Source organism: Hydra viridissima, unplaced genomic scaffold (assembly GCF_058129835.1).
Source record: "Hydra viridissima isolate aposymbiotic clone 2 unplaced genomic scaffold, HvirCarnegie_v1 scaffold_5, whole genome shotgun sequence".
NCBI lineage: Eukaryota > Metazoa > Cnidaria > Hydrozoa > Anthoathecata > Hydridae > Hydra > Hydra viridissima.
Window position 1 is genome coordinate 3910185 of NW_028324304.1, and position 24515 is coordinate 3934699.

The 24515-nt window shown below is 32.3% G+C and overlaps 2 pseudogenes; one reads left to right on the plus strand and one right to left on the minus strand.

Moving 5' to 3' along the window:
* Positions 1 to 703: 703 nt before the first annotated feature.
* On the minus strand, positions 704 to 5578 carry LOC149888055 (uncharacterized; annotated as a pseudogene).
* Positions 5579 to 5799: 221 nt separating this feature from the next.
* On the plus strand, positions 5800 to 6636 carry LOC149888056 (uncharacterized; annotated as a pseudogene).
* The last annotated feature ends 17879 nt before the right edge of the window (positions 6637 to 24515 follow it).

The window sequence follows — 24515 nt, forward strand, 5'->3', positions numbered from 1 at the left end:
CTAAAGTCTTTTCAAATTCTTCTATTAATACTAATTTGAGATGTTCAAGACTTCCAGGAACCTTTCAAACTATTACTAAGAGCAAAATAAAAGTTCCATGCTACCTAATTAGAGATCTTGCATATCCACTACTTCCACATTGTATGAAAGAATATAGTACATGCAAGAAAAATGAAGAAGTCATTTTTAACAGTATGTTGAGGACTGCACGCAACCCTATAGAATGTGCTTTTGGTCGCCTTAAAGCACGTTGGAAAATTTTGATCAAATAAATGGATTTAAAACTTGAAAAAATTCCAACAGTAATTTATGCATGTTTTATTTTACATAACTTTTGTAAACGACACAATATTTGTATTGATGAAGAGTTAGTAAAAATACAAGTTGAGGTAATAAATGAAAATGAAAGAAATTTGAGAAATATATCAGATCCAATTTTTTCTTGATTGACGGTGAAGGTGAAGTTATTCGAAAAGCATTAACTGAGTACATTAATGAAAATTATGTTCAAAAGCAAACTCTTTACACAGAATAAAATCAAATATAACAAAAAACAATACTCATCTTTTAACAAAATAAAAAGTTTTAATATTTTTGTTCCAGTTTTATTATGATTTTTTGTTGGACAAGTTGAACATGTTTAAAAAAAAATTTTTATTGTAATAAAACAGTGAATTTTAATTAAAAGCTTTTCACAACTTTATTTGTAAATATTTTTAAAAGAGATTCTTAAAGATTTTTAGTCACTAAAAAATATATCCATGACTTAAGACTTTTAATTAACATAAATGCTTACATGTCTAATAAAGTACATAAAGAACAACTAGTTAAGCTTGTGTATTTCTATCGTCAATTGACTTTTCGTGGCTTTCATTTCTCTGAATCCAAATAGGTTGAAAAGCTCTATTGTTCTGATAAATAAAATGCTGAGGTGTAAGAGTTTAAACAGCAGATGTTTGTTGTATAGAGATCAGTGTCCTGGAAAGTAATTCCATAGAGGAACACAAACCCTTGCTTAGATCACTAATTGATTTACTAATGTCTTTTATGCAATCAGAAAAAGATTCATTGGATTCATTTATGGCTTTAGTTAGATCTTTGCGAAGCTCTCCATAACTTTTCATTTCTCTGTGCTGCTGAAAGTTTATCTCTCTGTGCTGCTGAAAGATTTTTTTCAAGCATTTTTCTTTTCTTGTCAATAAGTTTTGGAACGACAGATGTTTTTCTTTTTTTTTTTTGTTTTAATTCATTTTCATTATCGCTACAGTCTGAAATATCCTTGTGATAACTGATTACATTTTCATCATTATTTAAAGTTATTTTTTCACTACTTGAAATACCAAATGGTAAGGGCTTACTTAGCAACCAGACAATCTCTAATGGCCTTATTATAAAAGGACAAAAATAGACTTCGACAAAGCACTAATTGCAACAATTTTAATTACAACTATCAAAAATGAATTGTCTATAAAAAATGTTTGTCTTTCTAGACAATCATTTTAAAAACGGACACTAAATGAACAATCTCGATTTTTTAATGAGGTATAGAAGATCTATTTCATATATAATTTGGACTTATAACGAGTAATTAAATTTTCACTGCAGCATCGTTTCAAAAACTGAAAACGAGCACAAAATTAAAAATACAATTTTTCTAACAGAAGTTCATTTTTTAATTTTTTGTCCAGCGTGTGCTGTTGATTAAAAAGTTAATGTCTATTTAAAAACCTCAAAATGGACTATTTTGTGCTCAATTGAAGTTCATTAATTACTCAGTTCAGTTGTTTTTCAATTCTCAGTGAATGTGCGTGAAAATTTATTTTTAAAATGCCCTCTCCAGTTTGGGATTACTTCAAAAAAGTTGAAGATAAGTTTATCATTTAAAAAATTTTCCTTAGTCACTAAAATCTTTATCACCTTCAATAAAATTATTTTAAAAATATGTGATCAAGGAGTTGTCCTTTATAAAATGTGGATTAGTAAGTAGAAGATTCCAATAGGTGTTAAAATTTATTTAGGTTTGTGAATAAAACAATAGCGAAAAAGAAAAATGTTTTTTACTTTCATTTTATTGATGAATATGTACGCAAGTTTTAAACAATAATTAATCATGGGCAATGATCGTCATTTGGAGTTTTGATGTCATTTCAATATTTTTTAATATTATAAATTTACTACATCACAATCTTCAAATAATACGGTAATGAAAGATCAAAATGATATTTAGCTTATCAAAGTGCCAAACGCAGGCTATTATTGAAGAGCTTTATTTTTAAAGAGGATTCGTATCCCTAAATGTGCAAACTTTACACCACTACAAAAGTATTAGCTTTACTAACTTATACCTGCCACACAAATCTAAAATATTTTTATGATTTTTCTTTAAGGGAATGACCCACAGTGCCTGCTTTGTGAAAAAAGTGTTAAAATTAAGAACTGCAATACTACCAACATCAAAAATCATCTGAAATCCAAACATAATAATAAATATCTTGATCTGATTGGGAAATTCAAAGAGAGAAAAGATGAAAAGGCAGCCAGAGAAGCCCTGATTACTTCGCTTAAAACTGATTTGAAGCAAGTGTCTAAATATCCTGTTAAAAGTGCAAAATAGTTGGAGTTTGACATGGAAATCACAGTATGGCTTGTTTGTGATGGCTATCCCTTTGGAGCTGTGGACACTCCTGCCTATAAAAGGGTGATGACGTACTTAGCACCAAAACCAAATTTGAAGCACTCTACAACCTTTGCAAAATATAAAGTGCCCTTGCTTTACCTGACACTTGAAAATGCATTACAAAAAAAACTGGAAACAGACCTGAAAGATTGCAAAATGGCCACCTTGACTATGGATCATTGGTCCTCAGTGACAACAGATTCCTATCTTGGTGTAACCTTGCATTACATGGACAAAAACTTCAAGTAAGTTGAAAAGCATTTTTGTTTTGTTAGTTTTTAATGAATGGTCGAGTTTGGATGGACTGGGACTCGAACTCGGGTGCGCTCGCACCAGAGCCAGTATTGCTCACTAAATAGAATTCATCTTGTAGTTATGTCCGAGTTTTTACTTTTTTTTGTTTTTGGTCCGCAAAATTCGTTCTTACTGAGTTATTGCTGGTTATATTGGTCCTTAAATAATTTTTATATCGATGTTTATTTTATATTACAGATTGAACAAGATGGTTTATGAAGTGAAACTTTTTCCTGAGGACCATACTGGTGACAATATTGCCACAACAGTTGATGCTATCATTGAAAAACACAAAGAACTACAAGATATCACAATAACTGCTGTTGTTGATCAAGCAAGTAATATGGCAGTTGGCCTAAGGAAAAGCAAATATGTGGAGTCTCTTGAAGATGGCAGTATGCAATGTTTGGATCACAAGCTCAACACATTGCCTGAGGAAATCTATTGTTAAAGATCCTGTTTTGGAAAAAGCTTTTGACAAAGCCAGAAATTTGGCATCAAACATGCATCAATCAGGAAAGAAAAACAAAAAGCTGAGAAGAGCTTGCAGGCTAAGTGATGTAAGAGCCATTAAAATTCCAACTCTCAGCCTAACTCGGTGGAATGGTCACCAGAAAATTCTTGATGCTATTATAAGGATGAGAGTTCCTTTACTGAAGCTCAGCTCTGAAAGCAAAGACTTTGGAAAAATTGTCCCCAGCCTTGAGGAAATGGATTTGTTTGAGGAGCTCCTACCATTCTTAACAGAAGTAAAACAACTCAGTGAATGGTTTTCAAATGACAGTGAGCCTAGAATGGACCAAGCTTTGGTCAGAGTTTTCTGTCTGTTTGCATGTGCTGAGAAGATGTGCACCTCATCACAAAGCAGCAACACTGCTAAAGCTTTCTTTACTGAGTTTCTAAAAAACCTGCATGAAAAATTTCCTCAAAGAGGGATTGGAATTTTCCCTATGGCTGTTGGAAATTTACTGCACCCATACTTCAAGGGTCATCTGCTTGGACCAGAGATTCACAATGTAGTTCGAACCTTGGTGTCAAGCCACAAAACTACAGCTCAATTTCAATTACAATCAATGGATACTGACTCGTCTGAGAGCCTGCTTGCCGAACCACCTTCACCAGTTTCACAACCAGAGCCAAGGGATGGTATGATGGCTGCATATGACTTAATGATCAATGAGATAAATAATCTAGATGGATTTGTGCAGGATCGTCATTCCAGTGGTATTCCTCCACTACAAGAAGAATTCAACACTTTCCTCTCCATGCCTAGGCCTGATTCTTCAGTTCCACCTCTGAAGTGGTGGATGATCAATGCCCCAAAACTATCATTGTTAACAGAGCTCCTAAGGGGGTATTTAGGCATGCCAGTGTCTTCAGCTTCATCTGAAAGAGCCTTCTCTCAAGCAGGGCAAGTTATTACAAACGAAAGGTACAATTTGTCTCCTGATCTTGCCAGCAAATGCATTTTTGTGAAAACTAACTTCTCAACTCTGGTCCCCTATGTGGAAAAATGGTACTTTAGTAAAAGTGACATGAATGAGAAGGATGAAACCTCAGATGACGAAGCTGAATCTCCTTCATTTTTTGAAGCAACACCTGGTCTGGAGGGACTTATTCACAGGAAGCCCTTGGCAGGCCTGCAGGAAAAGAATCTAATCAATCCTGATTTTCTTAACATTCTATCCTCAGACTGTGAATCTGACTATGATTGGATCTAAATTTTGGAAAATCAACTATTTGTGTAAACATTATTGTCATATTCCGTCCTAAAGTTTGTCACCACTTTAAATTTGTCACCATAAAAGTCATTTTTACCATGAAATAAAATTCAAATATAATGTATCGAATAAAATTCAAATATAATGTATATTTTCTTTTTTGTTTCTAAGGGATTTTTTGGGTAATTTAGATTTTATTGGCAAAAATCAATATTTCTGGTTTTATGAAATCAAGTAAATTTAGACAAAATCATAGACACCAAATAGACAAAAAATTATGCTTTGTAGACTTATGACGTGAAAATTATTTTTTAACTGAGCAATCTTAGGACACCATCAAAAATTTGATAGGCAAAACAAGGACAAAAAATTAAACATTTGTTGTGTCCATTACAACATACAGAATTGTCTATGTCTGTGTTGTAAGTCTATTCATAGACTAGTCTGGTTACTAGGCTTACTATTAGCTGAACCACCCCATATCGAGACAAGATTATCATAGTGTTCAAAGACAATTTTCCCACTGCCACTCCTTTACCCAGACACTACAGCTTTAGAAAATGCTTGTCTAAATTCTTTTGTTTTTTCCTGGATTTTTTTTTTCCTCTAGAAATTAACTTTTTTTTTCGACAAAACTGTCTTAAGGAGGGCCTGGTTTTGACTAGATAGCTGTTTAAAATTTAAAGGTAAATTCGGAATGTCTGATCCTGAACCAAACAAGTTTTCATCGACATATTTATTTGCCATATCTTTTCTGATATAAGAATACTGTGCTTGTTTATCAGCGTCAAAGTCTAAATTTTTAAACATCATAGAGGATTTATATGCCTGTATAGACTCTATTAAATCTTCTACCATTTTTGCACTCCATTTAAATTGCTTGTTTAAAAATCCAGATACTTTTTAGTTTTATATTCGTCAGAATGTTTGCTTAAACAAAGACATCATTCGCTTTTTTATTTTCTTGAGAATTTAATTCTTGTATTACAAATTCGTCAGAATGATTGCTTAAACTTTCACAAGCTTTGTTTGTTTCATTATTTTCTTTATAATTAAATTCGAGGATTTCACTTTGGTCAGACATTTTTAAAGTTTAAAAAAAAACGCATGCGTATTAAGAAGAAAACTGTCTCGCGTTGGTGGGATCCCACTCTAAACAAGTGAGATCTCACTTATCCGGGCTGCCCCATTTGTAATGTAAACAAGTTTAATTTTTATATGTAAATCTTAAAGCTTGCGAGATCTCGTTTAAACGAGCCAGCTCGGCTAAACGGGCTAGCCCGGTTCTTATAAACAGCCCCTAATAGAAGGGCTCCGCGAGTAAACAGGGAAAACAGCATATACCCATAGGAGGCAGCCGAATTTTAACGAAAAGTGATGTTGTCTTTGGCACATATCAGCCACCGATTACTTTTATTGGAGAAAAAATTCAGTCGGTTGGGCGATGTTTTAACAAGCAACGTGGACAACGATGACAGTAATTTCTTTGACCGAATTAGCAACTCAAAAGACCTTGTTCCTTTTGAAGCCATATTGAAAGCAGACGTTGAACTTCAACGAAAATTAAAATGATCGTTTGATGCTTTGGCTCTTTCAGCAGACAATGAAAAGGAGCATATTGCATTTATCTTTGATATGTTAATGACTAATGAAGTCCAGAATAAAGTCAATCTTATGTACGGCAAAAATGTTCCTGGAAAAAACTACATTGATCACGTTGCATTAATCGAATTAGAAACTTCACTAATAATCATCTTGAAGTCTTTGACACAAAACTGGAAATCATGTTCAGAGACATACCTTAAAACTAAAATGAGTGAGCGTTTAAAGCAATCACGTAAAAAAGTCGTAGCTGAACAGCGGCATCGCCTATTATTTGAAGACAAACTTAATAAAACTAAGGAACAGTTTTTATTAATATATTACCCTGTACTGACTTGTTGACAAATTCTATTACTCAATTCATGTCTGTTATTTTTGTCAGTTATATTAAAAAAAGCATGTTTTACCTAAATTCTATAAGTTTGATGCAATACTATTAAACTCTAAAAGTTTTCAATATTTTAAAAGTTGCAATACTATAAAACATTTATATAAATGAAATCTTAATAAACGCTCTGTTGCATAGATATGTAAGCCATTATGGTTATATTCATATGACTATATGGCTATTAGGGAATCCAATTACGATTATCGATTACCCGAGTACCCGAGTAATTGATACTTTATAAGCAAGTTCCGAGTAGTCGACTACTCGGAATATTTTTTTCGAGTATCGAGTATAATATTTAAACAAAAAAATGTAAATATTGCACATTCATTTAACTATTAATCAATCGAGTGTCGGTATTCTACCGTTTTTTCTTCTTTTACTTCTATAATAAAGTTGCTTAGCAACCGTTGATTTTTAACTAAGTTTCAAAAGTTTTTTTTTAACTAAGTTACATAAAATAAATAACATTTGTAATTTGAAGTTGTACGACGTAAAATTTGCAAGAAAGTGAAATATTTAAAAAAAAATTTGTGAAATAAATAAAATAAATACTTAATTTTCTAATATATATAGCTGCCTTTGGTAAGTGAAGTGTTTTGAGTAAAATGTACTAAATTTCAAGTAATAAATGCATATTTAAAAACGTTTAAATTTCAATTTTCAATTTTTATGTTGTGATTTTTTATTTTAGTGATTTATTTACATATACCCAGAAATGTCTTCGAAAAAATTAGAGGTATGGAAATATTTTACAAAAAAAGAGAAATCGGAGTCAGTTTGTAACATGCAAATCTATAATTCAACGTCCGGGATCTAATACTACTGGAATGATTAATCATTTAAAATTACATAGCATATCTTTACAAAAAAGAAATTTGGGCGACACAAATGAAACTGATGCGTCTTCTTCGAAAAACACAAAATCAGTGGAAATGGAATAATAAATTTCATAAGTCGAGAATCATTGAATGAAATATTGGCGAAATGAGCGACAAAAGATGGATTTAGCATCAAAGGAATTACTTCATCTGAAGCCATTAGGGGTTTCGTAGCAAGTCGTAATTATAAAATGCCAAAAAGTGAAACAACGGTAATGAAATATATAATGGATTTTTATAAAGAAAAAAAAAGAAGAATTAATGGCGTCGTTATTAGAGCAAAAAAAAATCTGGAGAGAGATTCAGTATTACTGTCGATGAATGGAGTGATATAAAAGTTAGAAGGTTCATGAATATCACTCTTCATTCAGCAACAAAGCCACCTGTAGTCTTGGGTCTATCTGCAATAATAGGTTCTTGTGATTCAAATGCCACTATCGATTTGGTAAAAGCAAAACTTAAAGATTATGGAATTGAAATGGATAATGATATCGTCGGATCCACACATGATGGAGCATCAGTCATGGTAAAATATGGGAAAAATATTTTACCATTTTCTCAGTTATGCTACAACCATGCTATACATCTTGCTGTACTTGATGTATTTTATAAAAAAAGTGGGAGTTTAATTACGAATGATGATGCGGTAATTGATACAAATTTCCAAGATGATGAGAATTTAGAATATGATGAAAATTTAGCAGATGATGATTGTGTTGAAACTACCGAACAAAATGATGAGGTAGCTGATGCATTTGCTTTTGATGGTAACTTAAACAATTACCAATTACCAATCTTTCGTGAAGACATTGGCAAAATTCTTGATGAAACACGAAAAACTATTAAATTTTTCAAATATTCTTCAGTTCTAAGCAGTGTTCTTGAAAAGCATATAATAGATCAAGAAGGCAAAAAGTTATGATTGCTACTCGATTGCAAAACAAGATGGAACTCAATAATACCAATGGTAAATAGTTTCATAAAAATATACGATTGTATACAAAAGGCTCTAATGGAATTAGGTCAGCAAAAATGTTCACAAAAAAATATCAAAGTTTTAGAAGAAATATCACATGTTTTACAACCGGTTGAGCTTGCTGTCAAAGAGCTCAGTAAAGATAATAATAATCTTTTAAAAGCTGAAGGAGTATGCATTTTTTTGCTAAACAAACTAAAAGAAACAAATACGCAGTTAGCTATGGAAATGTTCACTGCTTTGAAGAAAAGAATTGAAGAAAGACGAAATGAGGATGTTGTATCACTCTTGCGTTTTTTACAATCTGGAAATTATCCTAAACCAGAGATTACCTGCCATTTTATTTATTTTAAAAAAAGTTCTATTCATTTATTGGCTAAAGAAACCTTCTAAAGGCTGTTCAATGAAGATCCTGCAAACACACAGATGGATACAGAGTTAACAATTGAAAATGAAGAAATAATTTCAAATAATGGTTTGGTTTCAAATTATGATGAACTCCAAAAAACAATTGAATTAATTATGACTGTTCCGAAAGAAAATAATGAGAGAAAATCCACATTGGAAAAAGAAATGAAGTTGTTGGAGAAAGATTGTTCAAAACGAGGTGACTCTATTGGAAAACTTTTTACAGCATTATTGACAATACAACCAACGTCAACAGTAAGTGAAAGAGTGTTTTCGGTAGCTTCAGCTTTTCTCACAAAAACCCGAAATCAGTTGAAAATGGAAACGGTTGACAAACTTGTATTTTTAAAGTATTAATTTTTAAATAAAAAATAGATTTAAAACTAAAATTGTTACATTTTATTTTAAATTTAATTAACACAACATGGTGTGGGTAAATTTTTTTTTCTTTACCCGGATACCCGGGTACCCGGATAATTAAAAAAAAAAAATACTCGATTACCCGGATAACGTAAAAATACGATTATTTGGACTCACTAATGGCTATATGACCAAATGGCTAAATGACATATGACTATATGAGCATAAATGGTCATATAGTCATATGTCAAATATAACCATACGGTTATATTTGGCATATGTATGCCATGTAGTTATTTGAGTTAAAAAAAACTCGTATCGAACACGTATTTCTAATGAAATACACCACAGACTAGGAACGAAACTAATTACGTGATTTCTACGAGTAAAACGCCATATTTTAAACACGTGAAGGCGGTCAACAGGCGACCGTACTCTACACGTTACGAACAAGAGTTCCAAACACGTGTTGGGAACTAGATGTGCCGGCTGGGTTAATACCTTAAATAACACCTTCTCAGACATTAAAAGCTTTTGCATTGGTATTCCTCAGAGATCCATATCAGGTCATCTTCTCTTTATGATTTACGTCAATGATCTTAATCTTTCTATCAGACATTCAAATACGCATCATTTTTCTGATGATACAAATCTTCAAATAATGACAGACTACTTTAAAAAACTAAATAAATATATTCATGAGGATATGGCCAGTCTTGTTCAATGGCTCCGAGAAAACAAAATTTGATTGAATAGTAAAAAGACAGAAATAGTAATATTAAAGACGCAATATACTAACTTTTCTAAAAAAAACTAACATAAATCTTCCGAAATACTTGAACTTTAGAATAAGTCGCCAAAAGCTGCCTTTCTCTAGTAACAAAACTTACCTTGGTGTTGTGATATATAAGAAACTTTCATTTAAAACACATATAAATAACCTTACTCTAAAACTAAACCGTTCCAACGGCATGTTCGCGAATATTAGGCGCTACGTTAATTTTGAAACATTAAGAAAAATATTTAACGACTTTCTTAACGTAAAAACCATGCTTTTAATGTTTTGCTTTTGTAAGCTAAAAGATCATTAACTTGATTTTTTTACAACTTTGACTTCGAATTAGAGCACTTTCCGTTGAACTTCAGGTCCATGTTTTTATATTTTTCTGAATCAGCATGAAATTTTCTATCATAATCGGCAATAAAAAAAGGGGGGGTGAGAAAGTGCATTAGCTACTCGACTTTCTCCCCCCCCCCCCCTAATTTTATGATTGATTCTGATAGAGAATTTTATGCTAATTAAGAATCGTATAAAAACATGGGTCTCAAAATCAATGGAAAGTGCTCTAATCTGAAAATCCCCGCCCCTATGACGTCATGAGTACTACTTCTCTAATTCTATCTGCTACTCTATTTAATATATTCCCTCCTCCCCCTTCAATAGCTTCTCGCATGAGTTGGGTAAGTATTCCATCCATATTCCGAATTCTTTACAATATTTATGATAAAAATACTTTTTTAATAAGTGATCATAAAAATGATAATGAGTGTCTGTTAAGGTGGTATACCCCTCAGAAATATCAAATTTTTCAAAAAAATTTTTGTTGTTTTATTTAATCTAAAATTTATCATAGAATCATATTCTGAAAACCATTTTTTAAAATTCAGTATGTAACTTGAGGAAAACAAACTTTACTAAACCTTACTTTTTAAAGCGCCCTTGACAACCTCCATAGCAACGGTTAAATTTTTACTTGGCCAAGAAATTCTCCCCAAATATAACTTTTGATACTGAGAAAAAGCTTGTTGAAATGAGTTTATAATTTATTTCTATTTTCCATTAATCAAAACATCTGTAAGATTAAAAGCAATAACTGGATTTCTCATAAATTTCTTCCAGAAGTTTCTTTAAAACGAATTGCCATCTTAAAAGTTATATATATATCTAGGTATCTGTTTATGTTTATATAATTTAAACCTTATACTTTTAATGGGTAGAGAACGTGTGAAATTTGCTACTCAATACAAAAAGAAAAAAAGATTTCATGGAAATCAATATACTTTAAATAAAAAAAATTCAGCAAATACTAGTCTTCTACTAACAGATTCACAGAGCTCAATAAATGTATCTAATTCGAAGGTAAACCCTATTAATACTTTTGCAAGTTCTAATAAAAAAAACATATGTGGATACAGAATTATTGATAGCACTTTATTAGCCATTGTTGTTCAGTTGTTATGTTGTCCAGAATGTAAAACTTGTCGACTTAATTTAGCTGAAAATGCAAAAAAAAAATTTGGACTTTCCAGCTCATTGATTATATTTTGTAAATGTGGATTCAATCATGAATTTTTTACATCCAAGAAGTGTGGTTCTGGAAGTTGTAGAGCCTTTGATATTAACCAAAGGTCAGTTTATGCAATGCGTTCATGTGGACAAGGCCATACTGGCCTTAAAAGATTCTGTTATCTTATGGATCTTCCACCGCCAATGACTAAAAACACTTACATTAAAATTGTTCGAAAAATTGCTATTGAAGTTGAAGCAATTGCAGTAGAAACCATGTCTGATGCTGCACTTGAAATTATAAAAGCATCCCAACATACTACTGATGAATTCAATTTAATAAATACCAGTGTTTCTTGTGATGGTACTTGGCAACGTCGAGGTTTTTCCTCATACAACGGTGTTTATACTGCAATATCAATGATTACAGGAAAAGTTTTGGATTGTGAAGTATTATCCAAATATTGCAAACAATGTTTTTTAATTCTAAAGAAAAAAAATACAGACCCTGATGCATATAAAATGCTAAAAAATACTCATTTTTGTAACCTCAACTATACTGGCCCATCCACCGGTATGGAGGTCGCTGGAGCAAAATCAATTTTTGAACGATCTATTGAAAAATATAAACTTCGCTATACTGAATTTTGTGGTGACGGAGATAGTAAGGCATTTTCATCTGTTGAAAGAGTGTATGGTGATACAATAGTTTCAAAATTAGAATGTGTTGGTCATATGCAAAAAAGAGTTGGCACACGATTAAGAAAATTGAAAAAGGAAAGGTGTCTAGGTGGTAAAGGAAGACTTACTGATGCAACAATTGACAGATTGCAAAACTATTATGGAATTGCAGTAAGAACCAAAAATCAGTCTGTTCATGAAATGCGCAGTGCTATACTTGCTTCATTGTTTCATGTTGCTTCCTCAAAAGAAAATAATTATCACACCTATTGTCCAAACGGTGAAAAAAGTTGGTGCCAGCACAATGTTGATCGAAAACATCCCAATCAACCTTCTCTCTATAAACCTGGCCCTGGTTTGCCACGTGATATTATTGAGTTACTAAAGCCAATTTATAAAGAACTTAGCTCTAATGAATTACTTGCAAAATGTATGCATGGAAAAACTCAGAACCAAAATGAGAGTCTTAACATGATGATATGGGAAAGAGTACCGAAAACTAAATTCTGTTCATTGTTACATTTGAAATTTGCAACATATGATGCTATTGCAAACTTTAATATTGGAAGAAAAGCATCAGTGATGACTTATGAAAAACTCAATATGATTCCAGGAACATTTATGATAGATGGCTGCAATAAAGAAAATAAAATACGCTTGTATCAATCGTCATACAAAAATAAATCCGATGTTAAGTTGCGTAGAAAAACAATCAGGGGCAATAAAAAGAACAAAAATGATAAGGAAAAGCAAAAACAAGGAACTCTTTATGCTGCTGGTAGCTTTTAAACATTTTGCTTTAAAATTTACAGACATTGTTTATTTTAAAAATATTTTTCTGCATTTTTTTCTCTTTTTTAATTTTTAAAGTGTTTTTTTGCTAACTTCTATTTTTCAATCTCCCGTCACAGTTATTTGATTTTCTAGTAATCAGTTTTTAATCAAATTTTCAGCAATGATGTGTTTTTATATGATGTATGCAATCTGCCAAAAGTTAATTATAAAACATTTCAGGGTTTGAGATATTGCTGTTTCAGCACTAAAAATTGGCTTATTTAAAAATCTTCATAATCCGTGTAGTGCTACATGGAAACTAATAGTCAGATTTAAAAACTTTTGGCAGATTGCATAGATCAAACTGTTTTTTATCATTGGGCCAAGTTTTACTTTGAATACTCTATTAGAATCTGAGATATTTTTGACAGTGCGACGTGCATATTTTCCTATATCCGCCATTTTAGGTGATTGTCATGACAACATATACACCTGTAATTTTATAAATCGATTTCATTTAATAAGATCTTTCATAGGCTTAATTTTAATTTTGAGTATAAGATTTCACTTCCAAGATAATTTTGAAGGGGGTATACCACCTTAATAAAGTTGTTTCAAACCTATTTGATTGTTTTTTGTTTGCGTCTTGTTTTGGTGTAATCATTTTAGTATTTGTTTAATTCGCGCACGCATTTTTTTTTTTGTTGCTTTGTTTCGCTAACAACTGAATCAAAAGTATTTTTGCTCATGCTCATCGCTCACCCTTAATCCGCTATTGACGTCACGCACGCTCATGACGTCATAGGGGCGGGGTAGCTATAGTGTATGGCCATAAAAATCCCCGCCCACATGCGCGCGCATGACGTCATGAGCGCACATGACGTCAATAGAGGATTATGGGATGAGCGATGAGCATGAGCAAAAATACTTTTGTGTGAGTAGTTAGTTTATGCGCAACAACAAAACGAAATGGATATAAATTTTTCAGAAGACTTATTCGACAATTACAGCGAATGTGACGAAGAATTAGCTAAATTTCTTTGTCCAACGCAACAAATCGAAGAAGAACAAGAATTTGAATTTCAACAAAGTATAAAGAATTTTATTAAAGGAAGAGAAGAAGAAAAAGACATTCATTTCCAGTTATCAAAACTGCTACCAAACGTTAATATCGAAAGACTTCAACCAAACGAAAAAAAGGAATTATTAGAGAATAAGCAAAGAGAGAAGGCGAAAGAAGATAAAAAGCAAAGCGAAGCATTTTACGCAACCCCTTGTGAGTCGTTACTTTCTTATATTGAAAATTATATAAAGTATTTACAAGAAAGTCAACAACTTAAAAAAAAGAAATTTTTTTCGCCAATTGAGAACGAATTGTTGATAAAGAAAAAAGAATGTTTACTCACATCAAAGGCTACCTTGATAAATGTGCCGAGTCTCTTTTTTATGCAGCAAACAATCAAGAAACAGAGTATAGTTGTACTCCTGTCCACCTTGTTACATCTTTTTCTTGGAGCGGCGAATACTTCGGACTCGAAGGGAAAAAAATCTTTGAGTGCATTCATGAAGGTAATTATAATTTTCTATAATGTAATAAATTTATTATTTACATATTATAATACTAAATCTATATTATAGGATGCAGTATGGGGCGCAATTGGCATAGCCTTGTATTATTACCATCAGATAACGCCGGTGTCCCAATTTCGACAGTTCGAGCGATTCGTTCACGCTACTTTGCAGCTAGCAGTAAAGGAAGATGTATCAAAACCAACAGAATACAGACTTTCAGTTCTAATGGTGATCTTGAGATATGTTGTACAGAATGCAAACAAGAAGTTCTACAAACTTGCAGCGCCTGCTATGCCAGTAGTAGGTCCTCAAGCGAGGCAGATTGTTCTTCTTGCGAAAACCATTTCCGACTCTATCCAATTAAGTCCGAGGATCATCTCCGAAACAGTATTCAGTACTGCGGATTCAGATATCTATATTCATCCGGAATGTGCGATAAAAGCTGCGGACAATGTGGAAGATGTTATGAACATGTTGTTGACCCTCAAAAAGGGGCCTTGTACTTCAAATTCTTTGATAAAAGATTCCCTATTACCGAACCAACCTACGATAGTTATAGAGAATATCTCCAAAGAAAAAGAGATAACGCCGAAACCTACCAAGAGGGTTCTCAGAGCAAACGATTTAAAAGAAATCACGAAGAAGACGAACTTTAATAAGGTAGTTTTTCCTTCGTCATCACCACTAACAACTATAAATACTAGTAGAAGTGCAACCTCAGATTTTTTAAATGAATTTATTAAAAATAAAATTACTTCAACAAGGCAATTTTACACAGTACTAAAACCTAATGAAAAGTTAAGAAAAAGTTATTTATCTTTACCTTATGGAATTACTAATCAAATTATAAATAAAGGACTTACTATTAATCAAGCTAATTTTACTCCTATAACATTTGCAGAAAAATATAACAGTTTGATAATAGATAATTCTAAATGTATAAAACGTCTAACTGGTTTATTTAAAGAATTTCTTGAAACTATTTCAATTGAAAATTATTATCCTAAAGAAACTTTGTTAACTAATATTTTTGATTGCTTTAATTTGAGAGATAAAAAAAAAATAACTCTTGCATTAATTGGTTCTAGTAATTCTGGAAAATCTTTTTTATTAGACGTAATAACTAGTTTATTTGAACCGCATGAAATTGGTAATATAATACCTCCAACTAATAATAATCTTTCAGAATTTTGGCTTAGTAATTGCGTATATTCGTCTATTAAAAGATGTGAAGAATTTCTCATACCTACAGTGGCTATTGCAGGAGAATTTAAAAAACTTTTAGAGGGCTCTACTTCTCAAATTGCCAATGTAAAATACAAAGAAAATTTAAATCTGAGTTGCACTCCTACTTTTATTACGATGAATGGAAAGAGTGTTTTTGATATAACCAAATTTTGCTCAAATGAATTTGATGCTATTGCTAACAGATGTTATCTATTTTCAATGCAAAATGATATTCATAGCCAAAAGATCGCACCATACTTACCGTTGATCAGTCAACACAAACAGCAAATTATAGCCAAGTTGTACGAAAAAGATTTAAGTACCCACCCTCTTATTCAATATACTATAGACTTGGAAGAATTGAAAGGCTACTCTGGCGACGAAGAATGAAAGAAAAAACAATTATTATTAAAATGTAAATTTATTTTTTTTTATTAAATACATTACTTTGGATTATCTAATGTCATTATTGGAAATGCATCTGGTACATAGAAATTTCTATGAAATCCTGGTTGAATTGTGTTCTGTTTAGGCCTAGAGCCTTGTTCATGTTTCACATCTAAAAAATAGGATATATACTTATTTTTATCTCTTAATTGAGTAGTTGTGGGATCAAACATAGGTGCTGCAGCGCATTGTTCTTGCATTCTTCTATACGTTTCGCTAGGTAATCCTGATCGATCTGCTTCTCTTACTAATATAGTATGCTCTATAACTACATCGTAATCAAATTCAACAGGCATATTTCCTGCAGTAAAATTAACCAAACTTCCAGTGTATATAATAGGTAACATAACGTTATTTTCGAAGTATGGTTGAGGAACTGTTAAATCTGAATATTCAAATCTGATATCTCCATTTTTTCCTTTATCCAAACATCTATCAGTTGATCCATTTATACTATCTCCTTTAGGATGAGACATTCTATCTTCATTAATTGTATGCGCTACACCGTACTTAACCATTCTATAATATATATCAGAAAATGCTTCTAAAGGGTAAATATCCATCATATATCTGTTTTTATCTAGTTGAGGTGACCAATTATCAGAAATTAATTTCATTTCCTCGTAAGTTTTAAAATCAATTCTAGGCTTTATTATTTTTCCTTTAATGTAATCAAATCGCGGTAATGATTTTATATTAACGTAAGCCAATCCTTCTGAGGGGCTTTGAGAAGATATAACAGAGTCAAATGGTATTTCTGTAGATTTATAATAAGCGTTATTGTCCCATTGCGCTAATAAATCATTTCTTAATCTCCAAGGACTGTCTATGTGTAAATTGTGCTCCCATTTAAAATGTGCTATCGCTGGTTTTTTACCAATACCAAATTGATGCCATGCAGGGTCGTTTAAAGTTATAGCTTTAGCGCCATATCTAGAAAATCCTGAATATACACTTCTAATAATTCCTTCGAAAGTGTTAATAGTATCTGGAGGTGTATAATTCGTCCAAACCCCATGATCATTATCGTCTTGAAATATTGATAAATATAAAGGTGCATCTTCTCCACATAATAAAAATTCCATTGTATGATCGGCTATATCTTTATGATTGGGAGAAGCGTTAGTTGGGGGTTCGGTAATCCAAGCTCTGCCATTATTAAACGTGACACTAGCTCTAACAGGTTTCCAATATCCACAATTGTACATTTTATCTAAAATAACTTCTGGTGGGTGACATGCAACTAAACTTTCATAAGGTATATATCTAAACAATCCATCGTTTGTGTTGTGACACTTGTAAACACTCCTAAATGTAATTTCTTTTTCTTTATGAATTTCTAATTTATGAAGATTTTCTAAGTTGTCCATTAAAGGTTTTCCTGATGCATTTTCTAAAGTTAAATTTCCACCTTGAGAAGAAATAGAGGTTTTAGACATAGACGATATAGGAGAGTCATGCATATCAAAACTACTGCTTGATTCGGTTCTTGCCCTTTTTCTATCTGGAATAGCGCTAGCCGAAGGAGAATTAAACATTACTGGACTATGACTATGTTCTCCGACAACATCTCTTATTCTATTGGCAACTCTTTCTAATGCGTTTCCTCCACCATTTTCTATCGCTTCTCGCATTAATTGGGTTAATATTCCGTCCATTTTAAAATTTGGTGTTGTTTTGTTTTGGCTTTGTTTTTGTTTTGTTTTTTATTTGTTTCGTGTAACTACTCACACAAAAGTATTTTTGCTCATGCTCATCGCTCATCCCATAATCCTCTATTGACGTCATGTGCGCTCATGACGTCATGCGCGCGCATGTGGGCGGGGTAGCTATAGTGTATGGCCATAAAAATCCCCGCCCACATGCGCGCGCATGACGTCATGAGCGCACATGACGTCAATAGAGCATTATGGGATGAGCGGTGAGCATGAGCAAAAATACGTTTGAGTGAGTAGTTTGCTCATTACTAACCAACACACGAACGAGATGGATATAAATTTTAGTCAAAGTCTATTCGACGAAGACGATAATTCAGTAAACGATGAAATCCTTGCTAAGTTACTTTGTCCTACGCAAGATATAGAAGAAGAACAGGAATATCATTTACAACAACATTTAAAAGACTATTTAAAAGGAAGAGAAACGGAAACAGACATCGATTTCCAAATTCAAAAAGAAACGAAAGTTCACAGTATACAGGAAAGCAAAAAAGCGCAAGAATTAGCAGACGATAAAAAAAGTGAGCTTTTTTATTTACAACCTGTTCATAAAGTACTAGATTACATTCAAGAGTATATATCGTATTTGCAGGACAACGAAAGATTAAGAAAAAAATGTTTTTTTTCTCCGGTAGAAAACGAAATTTTAATAAAAAAGAGGCAAAATATACAAAAATGGAAAAATACCTTGATCAATGTTCCCTCGTACTTTTTTATGCAGCAAGCGATCAGGAGAAAGAATACTGCTGTACTCCTGTCCACATTGTTTCATCTTTTGCTTGGATCGGCTCTTTCTTCGGACTCGAAGGGAAAAAGGTCTTTGAATGCGTACATGAAGGTAATTTAATTTTAATATAAAGTTATTTTTAATTTTTAAACAAAATCTTAATAATATAATATTTTTAGGATGCAATATGGGAAAGCATTGGCATTCTATTGTACTCTTACCGTCAGACAGTTCCGGATGCCCTATATCGACAACTCGAGCAATACGCTCAAGATACTTTGCTGCATGCAGTAAAGGTATTTTAATATAAATTATATTTTTTTAATATAAGTAGAATAAATATTCTTTATTAAATTTTTTATATTCAGGTAGATGTCTCCAAACCTATAGAATACGGTCTGTCAATCTTAACGGAAATCATGAGGCATGTTGTGCAGAATGCGAACGACAACCTGTACAAACTTGTGGGGCCTGCTATGCCAGTAGTAGGTCCTCAACTGAAGGGGATTGTGTTGCTTGCCAAAACCATTTCAGATTGTACGCCATTAAGTCTGAGGATCATTTCCGAAACAGTTTACAATACTGCGGAATGCGGTACTTATATTCATCAGGAAGTTGTTCAGAAGGCTGTGGCCAATGCGGTAAATGTTACGAGCATAATATAGACCCTCAAAAAGGGGCCTTGTACTACAAAAGTTACGACTCAAGATTCCCAATTGAAAAACCAAGTTACGACGAGTACCGCGAATATCTGCGCAAAAAAAGAGACAATGCCAATTCGTACGAAGAAAGTAATACGAGCAAACGATTTAAAAGAAATTACGAACCGGACGAATTTTGAAAAGGTAGTTTTTCCTTCGTCTACAATATCAAACATATCTACTATTTCTACTAGTAAGTGTGCAACGTCAGATTTTCTAAAAGAATTTATACGTTTAAAAATTATAAGTAACAGACAATTTTATGCCGCTTTAAAAATTAACGAAAAACTTAGGTGCACATATTTAAGTTTGCCATATACAATTACTAACCATATTATAAATAAAGGTTTGACAATTAACCAAGCTAACTTTACTCCTATTAGTTTTAAAGATAAATATAACTGCATTACTAAAGATAATTCTAAAATTGTAAAAAGATTGACTGGTTTGTTTAAAGAGTTTTTAGAAATTATCAGCATCGAAAATTATTATCCGAAAAATCAGTTGCTATGTAATATATTTGATTGTTTTTTATTAAGAGATAAGAAAAAAATTACATTAGCGTTAATTGGCAGTAGTAATTCTGGAAAATCATTTTTACTAGATATATTAACAAGTCTTTTTGAACCTTACGAAATTGGTAATATATTACCTCCTACAAATAATAATTTATCAGAATTTTGGTTAAGCAATTGTGTATATGCATCCATAAAACGTTGCGAAGAATTTTTAATACCTACAGTTGCTATTGCAGGCGAATTTAAAAAATTATTAGAAGGTAATACTTCACAAATTGCAAATGTTAAGTATAAGGAAAATCTGAACTTATGTTGTACACCGACTTTCTTAACAATGAATGGTAGAAATGTTTTTGATATTACCAAGTTTTGCTCTAATGAATTTGAAGCTATAGCTAACCGATGTTACTTGTTTTCCATGCAAACTGACATTAACAGCCAAAAGATATTTCCATATCTACAGTTGATAAGTCAACACAAACAACAAATTATGTGCAAGCTATTCGAACAAGACGCCGCTATCCACCCAGTTACAGTATTTACTACAGACTTGGACGAATTGAAAGGATACTCTGGGGACGAGGATTAAATAAAAAAAAGACAATTGTTATTAATATGTAATTATTTTTAAAATTAAATACATTTATTTTGGATTATCTAATGTCATAATTGGGAAAGCATCGGGAACGTAAAAATTTCTATGAAATCCAGGTTGTACTGTAGTTTGTTTAGGTCTTGAACCTTGTTCATGTTTTACATCTAAAAAATAAGAAATATATTTGTTTTTATCTCTCAACTGCGTAGTACTAGGATCAAACATAGGCAGTGCAGCACATTGTTCTTGCATTTTTCTATAAGTTTCACTTGGTAAGCCTGTGCGATCAGCTTCTCTTACCAAAATAGTATGTTCTATAACAACATCGTAATCATATTCTACTGGCATATTTCCAGCTGTAAAATTTACTAAGCTTCCTGTGTATATTATAGGTAACATAACGTTATTTTCAAAATAAGGTTGCGGAACGGTTAAGTCAGAATATTCGTATCTCAAATCTCCATTTTTCCCTTAGTCTAAGCATCTATCAGTAGATCCATTTATACTATCTCCTTTCGGATGAGACATTCTATCTTCATTAATAGTGTGGGCTACACCATATTTAACCATTCGATAATATATATCACTAAATGCTTCTAAAGGATAAATATCCATCATATATCTATTTTTATCAGTTTGAGGTGGCCAAATATCAGAAATTAATTTCATTTCTTCAAATGTTTTAAAATCTATTCTAGGTTTTATTATTTTACCTTTAATATAATCAAATCTTGGTAAACTTTTAATATTCACATAAGCTAAACCCTCAGATGGACTTGTAGATGATATCACTGAATCAAAAGGTATTTCACTAGCTTTATAATAAGCGTTGTTGTCCCATTGTGCTAACAATTCATTTCTTAAGCGCCATGGACTGTCAATATGCAAATTATGTTCCCATTTAAAATGAGCAATAGCAGGCTTTTTACCCACTCCAAATTGATGCCAAGCTGGATCATTCAATGTAATAATTTTAGCTCCGTATCTTGAAAAACCTGAATATACATTTCTAATTAAACCTTCGAAAGTATTAATAGTATCTGGAGGATTATAATTTGTCCAAGTCCCGTGATCATTATCGTCTTGAAAAATTGATAAATTTAACGGTGCATCTTCTCCACATAACAAAAATTCCATAGTATAATCAGCTATATCTTTATGATTAGGTGATGCATTAGTTGGTGGTTCTGTAACCCAAGCTCTACCATTATTAAAAGTAACACTTGCACGAACAGGTTTCCAAAATCCGCAATTATACATTTTGTCTAATATCACTTCAGGGGGATGGCATGCATTAAGACTTTCCCAAGGAATGTAACGATAAAGACCGTCATTTGAATTATGAAATTTATATACACTTTTGAATGTGATTTCTTTTTCCTTGTGAATTTCTAATTTGTGAAGGTTTTCTAAATTATCCATTAAAGGTTTCCCTGAAGCATTTTCTAGAGTCAGATTTCCTCCTTGAGATGAGATTGAGGTCTGAGACATTGAAGAAATTGGAGATTCATGCATGTCAAAAGAACTACTAGATTCTCTTGCTCTTTTTCGTGACATTCTGTCTGGTATAGCACTAGACGAAGGTGAATTAAATAATACTGGACTTTGTCGGCCGTCTCCGACAACTTCTCTTATTCTATTTGAAACTCTCTCTAAAACATTTCCTCCTCCGTTTTCTATTGCTTCTCTCATTAATTGAGTTAAAATGCCGTCCATTTTAAAATTGGTGTTTTTCGTTTGGGTGTTTGGTTTAGTTGAGTTTTTGATTTTATTTTTGTTATTATTTTCTTGTAACTACTCACACAAAAGTCTTTTTGCTCATGCTCATCGCTCACCCTTAATCCGCTATTGACGTCACGCACGCTCATGACGTCATAGGGGCGGGGTAGCTATAGTGTATGGCCATAAAAATCCCCGCCCCTATGACGTCACGAGCGTGCGTGACGTCAATAGCGGATTAAGGGTGAGCGATGAGCATGAGCAAAAATACTTTTGATTCAGTTGTTAGCGAAACAAAGCAACAAAAAAAAAAAAATGCGTGCGCGAATTAAACAAATACTAAAATGATTACACCAAAACAAGACGCAAACAAAAAACAATCAAATAGGTTTGAAACAACTTTATTAACAGACACTCATTATCATTTTTATGATCACTTATTAAAAAAGTATTTTTATCATAAATATTGTAAAGAATTCGGAATATGGATGGAATACTTACCCAACTCTTGCGAGAAGCTATTGAAGGGGGAGGAGGGAATATATTAAATAGAGTAGCAGATAGAATTAGAGAAGTAGCAGGTGAAAGTCGTAATAGCCCTATAATGTTTTCTTCTCCTTCTTCTAGTGCAATACCAGACAGAATGTCGAATAAAAGAGCCAAAACTGCTTCAAGCAGTAGTTTTGATATGCATATTCTCCAATATCTTCAATGTCCGCAACATCGGTTTCCTCTCAAGGAGGAAATTTAACATTAGAAAACGCTTCAGGAAAACCTTTAATGGACAATTTAGAAAACTTACATAAATTAGAAATACATAAGGAATATGAAGTAACATTTCGTACACTTAAGAAGTTCCATAATACCAATGACGGTTTTCCACGATATATACCTTGGGAAAGTTTAAATGCTTGTCATCCTCAAGAGGTAATTTTAGATAAATTGTATAATGTAGGATTTTGGAAACCTGTACGAGCAAGTGTTACTTTTAACAATGGCAGAGCTTGGGTAACAGAACCTCCTACAAACGCTTCTCCAAATCATAAAGATATTGCTGACTATACTATGGAATTTTGTTATGTGGAGAAGATGCACCGTTAAATTTAACTATATTTCAAGATAATAATGATCATGATCTTTGGACTGCTTATGAACCTCCTGCTACATTAAATACTTTTACTGGTATTATAAGAAATGTTTATTCTGGCTTTTCAAGATTCGGTGCTAAAACTATAACATTAAACGATCCTGCTTGGCATCAATTTGGAATTGGGAAAAAACCTGCTATTGCTCATTTTAAATGGGAGCACAATTTACATATAGATTCCCCTTGGCGATTACGTAACGAATTATTAGCGCAATGGGAGAATAATGCTTATTATAAAGGTACTGAAGTTCCTTTCACTCCAGTAATTTCATCAACAGGTACTACAGAAACTGCATATGTAAATATAAAATCATTACCGCGTTTTGATTATATAAAGGGTAAAACATTAAAACCAAGAGTAGATTTTAAAACTTTAGATGAAGCTAAACTTTTGTCTGATAATTGGTCACCTCAAATAACGACAAATAGATATATGATGGATGTATATCCATTAGAACCATTTAGTGATATATATTATAGAATGTGTAAGTTTGGAGTTGCTCACACAATAAATGAAGATCGAATGTCTCATCCAAAAGGAGATAGTATGAATGGATCGACTGATCGTATGTTAGACAAAGGCAAAAATGGAGATTTACGCTATGAATATTCCGATTTAACTGTTCCTCAATCTTATTTTGAAAACAATGTAATGTTACCTATTATATATACAGGTAGCATGGTTAATTTTACTGCTGGAAATATGCCTGTTGAATTTGATTATGATGTATTTATTGAACATACGATATTAGTTAGAGAAGCTGATTGGTCTGGATTACCAAATGAAACTTATAGAAAAATGCAAGAAGCGTGTATTACAGCACCTATGTTTGATCCATCAACAACGCAACTTAGAGATAAAAACAAATATATATCTTATTTCTTAGACGTTAAACATCAATCTGGCAATAGACCAACACAAAATAATGTGCAGGGAAACTTCCATAGAAACTTTTATATTCCAGATGCTTTTCCAATAATGACATTAGATAATGTAACATAATGTATTATAAAAAATTACATATTAATTACAATAGTTTTATTCTTTAAAGTTCGTCCCCTGAGTAGCCTTTCAATTCTTCCAAGTCTGTAGTA